At 36.5% G+C, this 15,955-nt stretch overlaps 1 long non-coding RNA gene across 1 annotated transcript; it reads left to right on the top strand.

Annotated features, from left to right (window-relative positions):
* The first annotated feature begins 9,875 nt into the window (after positions 1-9,875).
* Positions 9,876-10,763, top strand: LOC149191971 (uncharacterized). The gene is made up of 2 exons (XR_016254855.1): positions 9,876-10,298; positions 10,398-10,763. It is a non-coding gene; the product is annotated as an uncharacterized LOC149191971 (long non-coding RNA).
* The last annotated feature ends 5,192 nt before the right edge of the window (positions 10,764-15,955 follow it).

A 15,955-nucleotide genomic window follows, 5' to 3' on the forward strand; every position in this document is an offset into this window, starting at 1 on the left:
AAGATGCAAAGAAGTTCATTCAAGCTTATGACAGCTGCCAAAGAGAAGGACACCCTGGACAGTCCGACGAAATGCCCCTAAATCCACAGCTAGTTATTGAACCATTCGAGCAATGAGCCCTTGATTTTGTTGGTCCAATTAACCCATCCTCGAACCAGAAAACATATATTTTGGTAGCAACAGAATATGTCACCAAATGGGTTGAAGCAGAGGCATTGCCAAGAGCTACAGAGGATTCTGTCATACAGTTCCTATTCCATATATTTGTGCGATATGGGCTTCCAAGAGATATAATTATAGATGTTGGACCACAGTTTGCTGGGAACAAGATTGCTGCAACACTAAAAAACTATCATATCCAACATAAAATTACTACTCCATACCACCCACAGGCAAATGGTCAAGTAGAAAGCAGCAATAAAATAATAGAAGCAATCCTAACAAAAACCATCGCATCACATAGACACGATTGGGCTACAATATTACCAGAAGCCTTATGGGCTTACAAAACAACATGGAGAAGCACTACCAGCCATTCTCCATACCAACTGGTATTTGGAAAGGAACCCATCTTCCCGATAGAATTCAAGATACAAACACTGCAAACAGCACAAGAAGTCGGTCTAGATCTAAACGAAGCACAGATTAATAGATTACAACAGATCAATGAGCTAGATGAAATCAGGCTCTCTGCCCTTCAACACACTGCATTGATCCAACAACAGCGAGCTAAATGGCATGACGCTCTCATTAAAAAGAAAGTCTTCCGCGAAGGAGATTGGGCACTCCTATACGATTCCAGGTTTCAGAATTTTCCCAGGAAGCTTCAGACTCGTTGGTTGGGGCCATATGAAATCTAGAAGGTACATGATAATGGCACCCTTACTCTCATCACCACTAATGGATCTGGACACACCTTCAAGGCAAACAGCCACCGAGTTTGACTATATCGCAAACCACTTACTCGGGAATCCTTCTACCAGCAACTCCGCGAAGACTCCGACATGAAAATTTTGGAGGAGGAAGAGAAATCTTCCTCACCTCTGGTTCATTAAGTGATTCAATTGTTCTTACATTCTGTACATAATTCCTTTTTTTTGTTAGTGTAAATTATTCTCTGTAGATATTTTTTTGCATTTGCACTTTTCTGTTCCTTTTAGCAAGAAACGGAATTCTCACCGCCTTGTTGTTCCTTTTTCAAGGAACATCACCTCTGCATTTTGCTATTCCTTTTTGTAGGCTCAACAGTTCCATCGTTTTTTTTGTTCCTTTTCCCAAAGGAACAACACTTGCATTTTTCTGTTGTTCCTTTTTTCCGAAGGAACATCACTGTCGTTTTTGCTATTCCTTTTCTGAAGGAACAACACTTGTGTGCACTCTTGTTTTTCTACTGTTCCTTTTCTGAAGGAGCAACACTTTCATTTTGCTATTCCCTTTCCAAAGGAGCATCACTTTTGTTTTTCTGTTGTTCCTTTTTTGAGGGAACAACACTTTCGTTTTGCTGTTCCTTTTCCGAAGGAATAACACTTTTGTTTTTCTGCTATTCCTTTTCTGAAGGAACAACACTTTCATTTTGCTATTCCTTTTCTGAAGGAATGACACTTTTGTTTTTCTATTGTTCCTTTTCCAAAGGAACAACACTTTTGTTTTGGCTGTTCCTTTTCCACTTTTGTTTTGTTGTTCCTTTTCCGAAGGAACAACACTTTTGTTTTTTTGTTTTTCCTTTTTCCAAAGGAACAACACTCTCGCTTTTTGTTGTTCCTTTTCCAAAGGAACAACACTTTTGGTTTCTGCTGTTCCTTTTTCCCGAAGGAACAACACTTGTATTTTCTGCTGTTCCTTTTCCAAAGGAACAACACTTGCATTTTTCTGCAGTTCCCGAAGCAACAAAACTTGTTTTTTTTGTTGTTCCTCTTTGAAATGACAACATTTTCTTATTCCTTTTACTTATGCTTGTTCTCCTTGTTGTTCCAATCAAAAGACAGCTGCTATTCCTCTCAATATACAATAGTTTCAAGTTTTTTTCTTGTGATTTGGAGCACAACTATACACTTATGCAATGGATACAAAACTAGAGCACACTGAAATCAGTAAATTACATAAAATCGCTATTTTTACAGGAAATTGCTTTGCATTGATAGGAGGAAAGAGGAAAGGACACAATTATTCATCGCTTTGTTGTTATTATTCTACTAATACTGGTATGATTGGTTATCTTTATCATGGTGGTTCTTTCTAAATTCCCATAATCTTCTCTGATCATTATTAAGGAATAAGAACAAAGGGTATATTTTTCTATTGAGATGTTAAGACTTCTTCCACCATTCCTACTCTTAAGGAGTGTTGAACCACCCTTTATGTATAAATAGGAAAGTACTTTATAAAAGAGAAAATGTTTATATGATTTGCTAATATGGGTTGTCAAATGAAGGATAGGGGGTCTCATCAAGAGCTAGCCTACCATGATCATAAGGAAGAAAGTGAAGTGGCATTCCCACTATGGACACCACACCAGGGATATGATCCAAGAGGCACATCAGAAAAAAGTAAAGAGTCCTTGGAACAGGAAGTCTCATCGCGAGCCGGCCTGCCCACCTTTCACTCCTTATTGGTGAATGGCATTATGGTTTAACTGGTTACCAAGCCAGCATAATGACCTCCATTTTGACATTGCACAACACTTCCTAAGCATACACAAAGGATCATGGTTCTATGGGTGAAACAAACAACTCTATCAAGGTTATGGACACCTGTGGGCAACAGAGCTCTATTAATGGTATTGAAGTCACATTCCTTATACACCAATAGAAATCATCAAGACCCTTCTTTGTCTTATACCTTTGTAATAGGTCAAATGAGATTATGTATATCACTTCCCCGAACCTTTCAACACATGAAAATCTATTATAACCAATCATGATGGAAAAGTTGATAATGACCGCATCAGACTTTTTGTGCACGTCAGTTGTCCTATCCTCCCAATCTCACATCATATCACGACATTCTCGTATTTGTTAAGCGATCCTATTATACACCTCAATTTTGGCAACCTGCTCCTTTTGTAAACATGGCATTTCGGTATACGCTATTCCTTTATGACTCTGTACCATGGCAGTTCGGCACGCCGCTCCCTCATTCGATGGCCGAGGATGGCCTATCACATTGCAAGGGGGAAGCAGGTGACCTCGTAATTTGCTGGTATACGTGTCAGACCATTATTTAGAGAATTTTCACGTGGGAATAGCAAGGCTTAACGATATATCATTTTTCAATTTGCATGGCTTGCTGTTCCTAAGCTATTTCCATATTATGCTCTGCAGCAATTAGTAAGTGACTCAGGATTTGAACAAGCCTTGCTATTTCGTTATTTTCTTTGTATTTCCAATAGTTTGAACAGCCTACTATTCCATTGCCGTCTCTGCGTTTTTACAGTGTGCTAAAACATGGGAGGAAGATCAATTCGGAGAGAACCACAGGTATTGACAGTTCTTGATGCTGCACAGGAAATCCTGGCAAGGGCAGGATCGCTAGTTTATCTCAATCATTTACAGGAATCCAACAAGACTGTAGCAATAGATTTCTTGCAAAACTTGCAAGAATATCACTCCACGGTGAGAGGGAGACACATGGTAGTCACTGATGACATAATTGTAGAGGTATTGGGACTACCAGCCACTGGACCTATGTGGACTCTAAAGAAGGAGAGACTACGAAAAATCATAAAAATATTCCAAGATGAAGGCCAAAACCTGACAGTAAGAGGAAAGGGAGTTCTACCAGTAGCATTAGGATAGCTGTGGGCAGAATTGGCAAAGATCATTCAAAGCTACATCACTTTTGAAGGCTGGAAAGATGTGGAAAGACCACGACACCTTAAACTTTTAGCCATATTAAAACATAAATTCTCTGTGAATTTTCCTGCATTTTTAAATTCTTTACTACATGATGTTGCCCGAAGCATGAAAAAATCACAACACATAGAATCGATAGTAAGTCACCATGGGCTCATACGACTTATAGTTAGTCATAGTATTGCTCAGCAACAGAGCAATTGGGAAGAACTAATTGCTACGATAGATGGGGGACTGACTCTGCCAGCCCCAAAATGAAAACATGCTACCAATACATCGAATAGACCATTGAAATGGAGGAAATCGGTCAGATTGGCATGGATCAAAGGGAGGCTGGAAAATTCCCAAGGGAATACTAGCCAACCAGTGGAGATAGATGATTCAGGGGATGAGAAACCCCCGCAATTGGAAGGAGAGGAGAATGAGAAAGAGATGGAGGAAAATGAGGAAGGAGAAACAGAGGAAGAGACTAAGCAGTCTGGGTAGGCGGAGGAAGAGATAGAGCAATGCGAAGAGATCCCATTGCAAAATCCATTTCAAGAGGACGAATTAGCCCAAATTCTGGCCAATATGGGTGAATATGCTCAACCTCTCAGCCCGCTAGACCTCCATATCAAAGAAGAATCAAAGGAGCATTCTTCTCAGGACAAAAATGCATCTGAAGAATTGTGCGACGAGGAAGAAGAAGAAGAGAATCATTATGTTCATGATGAAAGTATATCTGGAGAGAAAAGTGATGAAGATACAGAGGAGGAACAATCTGTTCCCAGCCAGACTACACCGGAAGAATTTCATGGAGAAGAAGGGGTGGAAAAAGAAGTCACCCAAGAAATAACAGAACCAGTTAGGGTTTTTACTCCTGAGCAACCTGATCAGAACAATGAAGGAGCACCCCAAGAAGAGAACCAGGGAATTGGCCAAGACAACAGTCCAGGCCCGAGTAAACAGACAACTGTTCTTTCTAAGAAAATAGAAGAAATTAAGAGATTACGAAAAGAACAACAAAGACTGCTGAATGTGATAGCACGACTTCGACAACAAATCAAGGTTTTGAAAATAGGAAAGAGAGAAAAAAGGACCTCGGGGATAAGATATGCAACCACTCTGGCAAAACCCCCCAAGAAAAATATTCAGAGGACTGAAGTGCAGTCTGCCATTAAAAACCCTGTTGAAGTGCAGTCTGTCGTTCAAAACCAAAAGGAACAGCATTCAGTTGTTGCCCATGTTGAAGTGAAAATAGATGATATATCAGCCCGTGACAAAGAAGTTCAGATAGAGGTACAGCCCTCTGAAGGAATGCAAACCATAAACACGAGACGATGCAATAAGAAGATTCAAGTAGAACTTCCACTTACCACTACCATGTGGGACAGTGATCTGAGGATAATAACCCTATGAGAGGGTTTGATGCAAGCCCAACTAGCAGTAGAAAAACTTACAGAACAAACGGTTTCTCGATAAAAGTATGAAAAATTACAATAGCAGCTAAGGGATGTCAATTTATCTGAAAGTCAAGCCTTCAAAGGATGGCGAAAGGAAGAAGAAAGAGTCACAAAGGTAACTCATAGGTTAGATGTAGTTATCAGACAGATGGATACCTTATGCTCTTTGTACACTGACGTCCTAGCATGTAGAGCCCCTGCTAAGAATTATGCCTTGTTTTTAATGGAACGATACTTGCAATTGAAAATTAAGGCTGTCAAAGCAGGAGCCCCTATACAAATTAATACTATTGATGATTTCATAAATTGTTGTAAGCACTATGGAGTAAAGGTTCAAAGATTATTGTGTGAATTCTATCTGCATAACCTTGTGTTAGATCAAGAGACAGAGCAGAACCCAGGCCCTTTCATTGGGGATATCCAACTGCAGGCATTTATTTCATTTGGAGTTAATCAAATCAAATGGCTTAAAGCCTATAATGCCTTCCAAAGACAAGAAAACGGATTAGAATTATGGGTAAGAGCTAAGCTTAGAGATCCATTATAGTTGTGGAATAAACATAGGAACCTCATGAGGACTCCGGGCATGATTGAAGCATTAGGACCCATTCATACAACAATCAATCGGCAAGGGATAGAATACTTTTTTACCATTAAGGACCTTGCCATTGCAGCTGCTAAGTTTCGATATCAGACCTCTAATCCGAATATCCAACTCAGGGAACCATTTAATTATGAGAACTTTAAGTTAGCCGCTGATCGCTTGAGCCTCTATGGTGAACTTATTTTGAGGGAAGGGCCATCTTGGTTAGGCTATAGGTTCTGCAGTCCGGTTATTTGGCACCCTACACCTGGATACCAAGCCTTGTATGAGATGCCTGAGGGTTAGATAGGACATATTTTTGAACACCTAGCTAGGCATCATGGCTGTAGACCACCACATGAGATCCCGTCTCCAGCCTACTCTCTTACTGCCTTACATGTCAACTACAATGTTTTCATGAGGGCATGAAAAAGGGTAAGCAGGGGGGTGTGTGGAGTACTAAAGAAGGTATGTTTTTATTGTTTATTTTGTCATCTTTTCTTTAAAACTCATAACCTCTTTGCATCATGAACTAGGTAGATAATAAGAAATTATGACAAAATCTATGGGATTTATATGCAATGCAAAACAACTAATAATTGCCATTTTCTTATGCAGAAAAAGGAGAAAACGAAAGATTGCCATCCCAAAGGAAAAGATAGGACAAAGTTAACTGTTGTCCCTTTGGCAGGAAACCGCATGCAAACAAGACGATCCAAATTGGAGCGTATCAGCCCGGAAAGGGAAAATTAGATATCAAATTGACGCAAGAGAACAAATGGATAACTGGGAATTAACAGTTTGGCGAATCCCTCAAGATCCTTTGCTCCTGAGGGATCGCTATCTTAACTATTTTTGCATCATTGATATCTCCGCTCAGCTGTTATAAGAAGGGGCAGCACTGCTAGCCCGGGGCACGACCTGTTGTTATTTTTATGTACTTCCCCTTTGTATTTGAAACTTTGATCATCAACTCTCGTTGAGAAGTGATCCATTGTAACTCTGCTTTGATGTTTTAATATAAATCTGGTTGTCGTTCCATATTTGATTCTGGAGTAATCTCAAGCAGTGTGTCCCTAGAGGCTAAGGGCCCAACCCTGGTGGAACACTTTCTCTTGTACCATTTTCTCTAATTCATGTGTGGTTTTCATTATTAGCTCTGTTCGGTAATATGATGTGTTTTTCTATTTTACATCACGGTTCTGTTATATTTTGTTTATGCTTAACTGAGTAATGTTAGTCTCTGTGACAGGAATGTTGTGTTGTTCATTCTGACTTGTAATGCATTGTTGTTCCTTTAACCATTGATATAACATTGCTGTTCCTTACAGAATGTTATTGCTGTTCAATTACACAGTAACCGTGCTGTAACATTCATAAGTTGGTATTACTGTATTCATCTATGGTTTACACTTAATCGCGATTGTTGTTCAACTGACATTGTTGTTCCATTACGAATTATAATCGTTGCTCTTTATAACTGAGATTGATACCTGTTGTATCAAAGTCAGATTATTGTTTCTCTTAATATTAAGTGTGCCGCATGTGTTATTTATCTTGGTTCATTGTACATTGATATTTGACTCTAGTTGATGTTCTATACTTCATGTCTGATTAGTTACCGTTCTATTTCTGTTTGTTGTCCGATTTATCTTTAGAGTGAAGATTGTTATCTGATTCCTATAGGATACCATTGCTGCATTTATTTCCATAGAATAAGGTTTTGATGTTCAATCTTGTTTAGAAGACTAGTTGTTGTTACATTTCTTAGTTGTTGTTCCATTTCCTGTTATTTGTATTATCATTGCTTTGGTGTGTAGAACGATCTGAGACTGTAGCGAGTATTGACATCTATTATCTAGCTCCCAGATTGATGATCTTTTCCTTGGTTATCTTTAATTACATCAGTTTACAGAGGGATGAGTTACTGTTACTGTACTCTTGACTGATAAATTTCTATAGTTTTCTGAATGCATGATTTGAGTCTTAAGGAGCTTTTCTGTAAGTAGATCTTGTTTTAAGCATCCGTTTACTCTTGTATTTAGAGCACTATACTACTAGCATTACTCTAACAAATGACCGCCTCAAACTGAGTACACTCTTTGAGATAACAAATCGTTCCTAGATTGATAACTTAATGTAGGGTAAATAGAGGTGAAAAAGACCCTTTTTACTGCTCAACAATTTCTACAGGACATTCATTTACTTTAGCAGTGACTCTTCTTTTTATTCCTGTGGCTAGCTGCACCAGCCATGGGCTACTGAATTTAACAGCTTGTAACTGACTCAAATCTACAATTTTATGATTGATATAACTAAAGCTTGCTCCTACGTCTATAAAAACATAAATAGAATGGTCAACAATCGTACCTTTAAATTCCACTATCATGAGTTAAGACTCAGCCTGGTGATCATCCAAGGTTGCATTAATTTTTTACATGCTCCTCGTCACATCACCCACCGTAGAAGCCTCTTGAATGTGAGTTTTTGTCTCTGCACAAGTGCGGTGGGAGAAGTTTTTATAGTAGTAGGGTTCTCCACAACCCCATCTTTGTGAGGGTGGATTTTGTATCTATACAGATTCAGCTTTACTGCATGTCTCACCTTGTCTTATTTTGCCTTGTTCTTTTAGCTTCTACTGATTTTTCCATGGGTGAAAATTTTTTTGCTTCTGAAAAGTGTTTTTCCCTCCAGACACCTTCATATTTATGTTCGAGAAACTCTTATGTTCTTTTTTATTCATCCATTTCTTGTCACTTTCCCCTATTGACTTCATTTGTTGATAGCAAAGTCAGGATTTGCGAATAACTTCATCCGTAGTTCTTGGATTGTCAAATTCCATTTTTCCTTTCATGAATGTTGGGAGGCTACTAACAAACCTTTGTACTTTTTCCTTCTCCTCGCAAATATATGGGACATACCTTAATATTGATATGAATTTGGTTATGTATTCATCTATAGTTTGTTGTCCCAATTTCAAATAATGAAATTCTTTGGCCTTTTCATCATAAAACCTCTCTGTCAAGTACTTGTCCTTGAAGTGTTTTTGAAAGTTGTCCTAAGTTACATCTTGTCCATCAATATTCCTCACAATTTTCATCTCTTCCTGCCATAAGGTGGCCTTGACTTGCAGTTGATATATGACCAACCTGGCTTTTAAATTATCTTCATACTCATAAATTTGAAAGTACTTGTTCATATTTATCAACTAGGCTTCCGCAGCCTCTTCAATTTCCCCATCAAACAAAGGTGGTTTAATTTTCTTAAATTCTCCCTGCAATTCTATTTTTTGTCTCTTGGCCCCCTTTATGCCTGAAGCATTCTCAGACCCCTCCTCATGTTCAACTTGATCTCCCTCGATCTCTTGAAAGTTTTCTTATTGAGCATGCAGTTCAGTTATATTTCCCTGTCGAGGCTAGGTATAGGATTTCTTTGGTTTTCCTATCAGAAATAATTTTAAAGATTCTTTCCTTCTCCAACCTTAATTGTTCATTATCAACACGTAAATTCGCTAGTTCTGTTTGTAACTGCTACACTCTCTCTAATAATAGAACATTGGAATTGTTATTCTCCCCTCCCAACTGAAGCCACATCTCTGGGTTAGCCTCAGAAAAGGGTACAGACCTTGAACCCATCGAGGGTCTTCAAGGCGGAGGAATTCCAACCCCTCTCCTCATGTTTCCTTAGCTATCGAGTCCTATGTGGAAAATTTACAGTTTGATATTCTCAGGTACCCAATTTAGGTCACAGTGTTGCAACTTAATGCTATGATACCACTTGTCACATAAGCAAATATAACGTAACAATTCAAAAAAAAAACTTTTTATTTACCTAACTTAACTTTATACAAAACCCGTTAAACTAAGGTAGCCCTTGATACACCTGAGATGACATAATTATAATTAAAATGCATTATTGAAAAGCGGATGGTATTAGCCATGGCTTGAAAAAACATTGGTGAATTGATTTGCAATCATCGTAATCTAAGTTTAGTTTTGCATATAAATTGTATTGATAAAGTTGGATGGTTCTCGAAACTCCGAGACACACATCCAGGTGGGCACAATTCCCAACTTCCACTAGGTAGCAACCTTGCGATGGAACCCTATGGTGCTTATTCAATGGTCATGATTCACCGAGGTAGGGTTAGGGTAACTACCTAGTGGGTTGTTGCTCGTGGAATTCATTCACTCCCTGTCTCTGAACAGAACGTGTCTCTGAATTTCTTCCTTTCTGAAACTGGTTCTTTGAGACAAGAAGGGTGCCATACCAATGCATCTTTTCTATTGTGTAGCAGTTAACCTCTCCTTTTCTTTGGGTTATCTAGGAAATCTGTATTTATTTATGGAAGAAAGCCCTCGATTTCTCTTCCTCGGTGACAGTTCTCAAAAAATGGAGTCCTTCCCTCCACGACAAACTCAGGTAAGCTCTCCCTGGCTTAATTGAGTTATTTGATGAATTGTTTCCTTTAATTTCTCACAATCGTTTAAACCCTAATAGGGTAGTTACTTCTTATTGCAGGTGGAGAAGTAGGGTTACAGGGCAACTTCCAAAGGAATTAGTTCAAAGGGTTTACCCAGTCTCATTTGTCCTTCACTTGCAGGTTGGAAATTGAATGAAACCATGATTTCTTTCCATGCTTTGGCGTGCCTTGCCTGCTCTCTGAGAATTATGGGTTCTCTTAAGGTTGTGTATGAAAATATCAATTGGGTTTCCTCTAATTGTGTAACATTTTCAAGTGTTGGATGCCTTGAATCTTGTATTTTTGTTTATTGAACCTTTTTTTAAGTATGAGGCCCTCGACCCTTCTTTAACTATGATAGTAACAAGAATTTTTGTATTCTCAGGTTGTTTTGGTTATCATATGTGAACTGGAATGTTTCTCTATTTTAGGTAACTCCAAAATGATACTTAGGAAGATTATATAAATTGCATAGAGATTAACTATGTAACTTTTCCTTTTATGGTTATTTAAAAGAATTCTTTACCATTTAGGGTGTGTTAGATTTTGTGTTTTCAATTCAGTTGACATACCCTTGCCGAGGGTCTATTCATACTCTTTTAGTTTTATTTAACTGACTATGGTTGTGACCATAACATAATCTTTGTTTGTATTATATGGAGGAAGTGTCAAATCATGTTTAATATTCTTGTTAATACATCATGTTTAGTATTCGTGTTGATCCTACGTCGCTCTGTGAAATTCAATCTCCTCCCAAACCCTCTTTCAGGGTGTTTTGCTTCCAGCTTTTAATTTATTTTTGAAAGTAAAGAGTAGCTCTTGTTGTTTGAATATTATCTCCCTGGATGGGTTTTACCCATTTGATTGGACTGTTGAAATGTGCTCTAGAAGCAGAGTCTCAACAAACCTAGACTCAAGGGCTTGATGTAGCCATTCAACCTTCTGCCCTAGATGGATCATTCCTGGTTTTTGGAATTGCACTAGGGAATATTGTTGTGTTGTTTTAAAATTCTCAGTCATATTTCTAATTAATTTGCTAAATCTTAATCCCAGAACTCGATTGTCTTTGTGTTATAGTTCAGATTTATACGCTTGTATTAGCTGATACTTCCAATTGCTAACTATCGCTTTGCTCCAACACTTATTCTACATCATTTGTTTTAAAGGGTTAACATAGTTCTATATTAAGAGTAGTTCGTAAATACAGTCACAGTAAGGTATCCTGACTTCTATATTTTATGGGTTATAGCATAACCATGATGTTTAAATAATTTACAAAATTTATCTCCATCTAAACATCATAACTGAACAAGAATTAGATAGCTAGATAATCAGTTAACTAAATATTGAACCATTTTTTTCCATATTTAACTCAGTCTAGGCCTTATAGTGATGCCCGTATACCATACGTATTTCACCATTGTACCTTTCTCTAAACTAATTTTTACAGATATTAAGAAATGTGGCGCAAAAGTCATTTCTGATTTCTTTAAATAAAAATCACTTCCTATGTTACCACATACATTTCACTCATTAACAGAATCCTTTCAATAATTAGCACATTCATCAGGGAAAATTATCAGTAAGGAGTTAGTACTTATCTATGAAATGCACAACCAATCAAGAAGACGGAATATGAATGTGACTACACCTCCCTTCCAATGGAACTGGCAATTACGTCCAGATTCCCCCCCTAATTTCCACTTTCAGTACTGTTGGTTTCTTGCAACCTTCACAGGTTAACTTAATTCTCAAACCTCAAGACCCTCTTGGCCTAGTCTAGAAAATCATCCCTTCTCTTGTCCCTCCTGATATCTTTTATCTCTGGGGTCAAGAAAGGAAAGGAGATACCTGCCCTCCCCAATTGTATGGAACTTTTGAATTAGTTATCGAGTCTACATATTTATACCATCTTCTCAACAATTTTTTATTTTAGATATCATTTTTGGGATTCAACTGCATTTTAGATATCATTTTTGGGATTCAATCTTAACGTAGTTGAATCCCAAAAATGATATCTAATATAATGCAGTGCGTAAACCCTCTATACTTAAAATCTTTATTTATTTATTTTAATTTAACAATGACAACACTTGTTATCAAATATTTGTTTTCTTTAGAAAACTGTTTTCCCTCATAATAACAACTTAAAAGTAAATAATAGTGAGTATACAGTTTACTTTCATATCTGAGGGTGTTACATGAATATTTTTAAATGTTACATATTAATTTATATTAATAATTGAATAAATTCCACATCTCGCTTTTATTATGAAGCATTTGACAATATTTATTTTATTTTTTAACTTTCAATTACTTTTTTGATAAATCCGAATGAATCCGTCATTATTATCTTTACATAACTACATGTACATTGACCCATTTTATCTATGGACTATATATCAAAATATTTTATTGGTGACCTACATTTAATTTGTTTATTATTATGAATATTTTTTAATGTCACATATTAATTTTATATTAATAATTAAATGAATTGCACATCTAGCTTTAATAATAATTATTATGAAGTATTTGATATTTTTTATTTTATTTTTTGAGTTTCAATTACCTTTTTTCTTTGACATTGCAGAATATTAAAATATTTTATTTTAACATTTTCTTTACATATATAGATACAAAAAGTTGACATCAAGATAAATTAGTTAGCATAGATTTTCAAATGGTTTATTTAAATGTTGTGTTTAAATGTTTTTGAAAAGTGTAGGGTTTAAACATTTTATTCACACTTTTTTATAATTTCTAATTATTTTATCTATTTTCAAAATTAATATGAAATTATATTGTATTATATGGGGATCCAAATATTTTATTTATGATTGGAAATGAGTGAAATATTTTTACCACATTAAATTGTAATTTCAATAATAAAATTATTATAGTCAACATTGTTTTTGTATTTAAAGAATATAAGAGTATTTTATTTTTATTGTAAGAGAAACATTGTGTAACATGTTTAGCACACCAAAAACAAGATTACCTTTTAATTTATTTACCTTTCATATCTATAAATAAAAGGCTTGGATATTTTTGTTAATGAATCGCTGCTACATTGTGAAAAATAATATGTTTATATTTTATTTACAAAAGGGCCTAGGTTCCTAACACATATAACCACAATCATTCAATCTACATGGCATCAAACACTTAGCCTTGGCATCACAAATATTACTCATCACGAGTTCAAAACCTAGCACCAAGGGTTAATATTGATGTTGGTATATAGTATTATTTTTTTTAACGTTTATGCCTCTCTACGGTGACAATTATGAATATTAAATAATTAACACCTGCCTGGCTATACCCTGGGCCAATTGTTATCATAATACCAACCTTTCTGGAGATCGTTTGACTAGATCGGCAGTCAAAACTACATCGTTGATTCGTAGGGGTGTCAATCTTATGGCTCCACTAGCTTCTAGGGTTTTTTTGAGTAACCACCCAGTTTTAACGAGGGTTGGCTGAACATTTGCTCTGTTGCATGACGGGGAAAATCTCTACAGCCCGACATCTCTTGCAAGGGTTCAAAACTCCTCTTCTGATGTTATTATCATTTCCTGCAGACTTCAGCTTCACTGAATCATGCCATTCAGCATGACGCGGGTGAGAGGTTTCCCACCTCGCAGGTTTCAGTCTCAGTTCATCCAGTAATGAGCTAGAACTCTTTTTTTTCCACGTTTCTTCCTTGTAGCTTGGTATGTGTTCTAATAATTTACGGGTATTCCCCTATAGGTTCAAATGGATTTGATTTCGAGCGTGTGGCAGCTCAATTTCCAGCCAACACGTTAAACCTTGAATCCTAATTTTTTTTTAAAGAATTTTCTCTTTTATCATAATACAATTTTATTTTCTGTGTTTTGAGTGTGTTCAGGTAATCCTCCTTTACTTTTGAGAACACTTGAAATTCTCCAAGGTGTCGCTAGCTTGATGGGTTTTCAACTCTGATAAGGGTTATTGCTATTTCCCAATTGCATTATTTGTTGCCTTCTTTAGGGAGTAACTTTGCAGGTTTTTAAAGTTATTATCCCTCTCTTTGGAGGGTTTGCATTCAGCAATGACCACTATGTATAATAAAATAGTCATCCTTCGGAATTTCTAGTTGTCGTAGTCCCACCATTGAGGGTCTTGCTCCCAAATCGATTATCTGTAAATTATGAGGAAATATTGTATTAATATTTACTCAAGTGTTATTTCGCTGGAAAGAATGTAACAATTCGGTCACTCGTTGAAAGGGTTTTATAGGGCTCTTCCCCATTGTCTATTGGAAGCATTGTATAAGATATATTTTATTTTTAGCGAATTTGATGAGGTTCTCGCTGAGGATTTTGCACTGAAGTTATGGGCTAGAGTTTTAAAGCAATAATTTGTTTATGTTTTAACATTTATCTATTTAGTTGCATGCTTGCAATGATCTCTTTATATATATAGATGATGAAATTTGTCGCTTATTTTCACATAACAAATTTAGGTTTGTAATTGTTATAATTGTCATTTTTCCTTATATGTGAATGCAAACCCTCCAAATGGAAGGGTCCAGTGGTGGTTAAGGTTCCTCTCCAGTCCACAGATTCAAGACTGCGCCCAATGGCTGACAAGATTTGGCCTTACTAGGGCACTGACTTGTACTTTGCAACTGATAAGGCTTTCCAACTACTCTCACACCATTGTTAACCATCTGCGTTAAATAAATTTTCATTTTGGTGTATACTTCTGCATACTTCTTCATCCAAATAATCACTCCTTGGAATTATTTCTTCCCTGAGTGGACCTTTATAGGTCACAGAAAATTTTCTTTGTTCCTACATTTGCTTCAATCATCGTCTATTAGCTTTCTCAACATTTTCTTTCTTACCAGATGAAGAAAAGAAAAACACTATAGCATGGCTCTTTGGTTCCTATTCTCCATAATATTAAAACACGAAATATATATATTAACTGGTTACTTCAGAAAATAACACAAAATTATACTTATGAGTTCTATCCTTCACCGAAAGACAAGAACCAAAACTTAAATAAAGATAGGAAAATAACTCACATATACAATATTATTTCTCTAACACAAATTGTTCACAACTTAGTATTATTTTCTCAACACTAAGAAATAAAAACATAGTTATACTTCAAAAATTTTCCTTTCATCAAAGAAACATTCACAGCATGTAATCACACTATATGTTCTATCATTATCATGTACTATAATACTTATCTTATACGTTGAGTTATCTGGGAATCCATAGGGTAAGCAAAACCACCCAACCTTGAGAAAGGTAATTATGTCCATTCTCTCCCCTGAACACTTATTACCATAATGGTTTTGATCAATAACCCCAATAGGGTTGATCCTTAGGCAACAGAACCCCCCTAGGTTCAACCTGGGAATTATAGTAGTCTTTGAGGCTTCCACTGGTTTTCGTCCAGCTCAAGAAGACCTCAGGAAATGTCCCTCCTTCCCTCACAGAACCCTATGGGGATTTTGCACTACTAATTTATTTTTTATCGTGCCTCTAGCCTCCCTATCCATTGCTATAGTTGGCCTCTTTCGAGATCTTCTTATCTCAAGGAAAGAGAAAGTAATTGATTCATAATTGTCTGGTAA

Source organism: Pinus tabuliformis, chromosome 2_2, assembly GCF_031772625.1.
Source record: "Pinus tabuliformis cultivar Carrire ecotype Pingquan chromosome 2_2, CPIR1, whole genome shotgun sequence".
Taxonomy (NCBI): domain Eukaryota; kingdom Viridiplantae; phylum Streptophyta; class Pinopsida; order Pinales; family Pinaceae; genus Pinus; species Pinus tabuliformis.